Genomic DNA, 2,507 nt, shown 5'->3' on the forward strand with positions numbered 1-2,507 from the left:
GGCAGTACTTCCAGCCCATTCGTGTCGCACCAATAGTCCAACTCACCCATAAGTGACATCATAAGAAGGTCTGCTCTGTCTCCCACGACTTTCAAGTGCGTAGAAGAGATGCCAGGAGATGAGGTGTTACATGAGAAGACGTGGAGAGGGCCACAGAAGACCATTAACCTGGCAGCACAATATGAGGAGCATCGCCAGAACCCTACAAAATGACCGGGCTGCTCATGTGTATGTTGTGACCAAACTGAAATAATCAGATGAAGGTGGGGGGTCCTCCGGTGGAGCCAGTTCTCCCAGCCCCGCGCTCTTTAGCTCGACTGAAATTCACTAGAGAACACCAGAACTGGCAGGTTGCCCACTGGTACCCTGTTCACTTCATAGATTATGTTGCAGGCAGCACATCATTCATCAGACTCTTAAGTCTGAACCTGCTCTTACCTGTAAAGAGAACGGGGCGCCAAGTTTGGCAGGTAGCAATCACCTGCCAAACTCGGCACCCACCCCCATATAACTTAATTAAAGACAGTCCCTAAAAGTTAAGAAATCACAATAAGCAATAGAGCTTAGGATCTCATGCAGGGTAGAGAAAAGTATTTAAAAAACAAAAGATAAGAAAATTCTACAGCTAAGGTGTCAGCTGCTTGAAGTGAGGTCACTTTCCACTTTTTTCTTATATATTTTATTGAAATTTAACCCATTTACTCAGTGAAGCGGGCAGCCATTGGGCCCCCGGGGAGCCGTGTGTAGGGACGGTACTTTGCTCAGGTGTACCTCATGGTAGCCGTTTAGTGGATTTGAACGCCCGACCTTCCGATCACGGGGCCATCACTCTAACTACTGAGCTATCCCTGCACCTTTTCCTTGTTTAATTAACAGCAACACTAAGTCTTTATCTGCCAAATGTAACTACAGCCGTTGATAAAAGAAAGAGAAGGAGGGTGAGTAATTTTGATGCACTTCAAAAAAGAAAGTTTAATGCTTTGAGTTTGGAATATTGAAAGATTGAAAATGTTGCATTTTCAAGGCCTTGCAGATCTTTAACTGCACAATTATCAAGGAAGCAAAGCAAAGTCAGACAGCATGACTCACTGCCTGCCGGCGACTCACTTACAGAAATTTGAAAACGTCTTTGTTGTTCAAGGTGAGTAAGTTGAAGAAAAGAATGCCTCGCTGCCAAATTTAATGAGAATTTTTAGGGATGTGAATAAAAAATAATGTGTTTTATCTCTCAAACAGGAAACCAATTTCTTTCTAAATGTATTTCACCTATCAGCTACATTTTACTTGCCTTGATCCGTCCAACATCTCAGCCCCTCTACCCTCACCCACTCCTACGTCTCTTTGTGGCACGCCGGCATTGTTATTGGTGTCATAATTTACCTCTTTATGCAAACATGACCCTGTCCTCGATATGCCGGCAAAATATTCATACTGTAGTCACTGTGAGACCAATAAAGAATGAGATAGGAGGGACATAAATTATTTCTTCTTTGCTACGGTATTTCATATTTCACTCAGCTGCATTTCCTACACAGCAAAATCTCCAGTGTTAAATTAACACTGGAGAGTGTCTATATGGGTCCACACCTCTGAGTGTTAAATGCAACACTGTTGAGTGTTAAATTAACACTTTTGACAGTGTTATATGTTTAAAAGTAACCTAGTCAGTTTTGAAGATTAACAATGGCTAACACTGAGCAGTGCTGATTTTCTAACACTGGAAAATAACTCAAAATGTTAGAAATATTCCAGTGTTAGAAAATCAGCACTGCTCAGTGTTAGCCATTGTTAATCTTCAAAACTGACTAGGTTACTTTTAAACATATAACACTGTCAAAAGTGTTAATTTAACACTCAACAGTGTTGTATTTAACACTCAGAGGTGTGGACCCCATATAGACAATCTCCAGTGTTAATTTAACACTGGAGATTTTGCTGTGTAGTATTGCAATATGCACATGCATTTATGCATGCATGCCTTACCTGTGTTTTCTTTATAGGCTCTACATGTGAGACAAAGGAGTGTGACATTGTTATGAAATAAATAGATCAAAGGACAGACAGAGATGAAAAGCAAGGACAAGTGTGCGGTGCAGGCGAGTAAATGGGATACACAGGAGTCATGTGAGGCATTTACGCATTTGTATCGCTGGTAACTTAAGATGCTACCTTTTAGACCAACTACAGGAGTGCAGGCAGAGATAACTAGAATGAAGGCGTGTATTGCTGAAGTGAAGATGGTCTTAAGTAATGAAGAGACTGAATCGAATGAACCCCTCAGAGTGGCACAGAGGGACCATTGTGCTGTATGGATTTGGTAGCACATGTGCACTCATGGGTTTGACCTTGGCTGCCTCTCCCTCTTCTCCTCCCTCCTCCCTACACGTTAACCCACCCCCAGGGTCCCACTCAACCTTGGCTAATTAGCTCACATCCCAGTGGCACATGTTCAACACGCAATTTATCCACAGCAAGGACATAACAACTGCAGCGTCCCGCCTCTGTGC

This window comes from Simochromis diagramma, unplaced genomic scaffold (assembly GCF_900408965.1).
Source record: "Simochromis diagramma unplaced genomic scaffold, fSimDia1.1 OVJJ01000501.1, whole genome shotgun sequence".
Classification (NCBI taxonomy): domain Eukaryota; kingdom Metazoa; phylum Chordata; class Actinopteri; order Cichliformes; family Cichlidae; genus Simochromis; species Simochromis diagramma.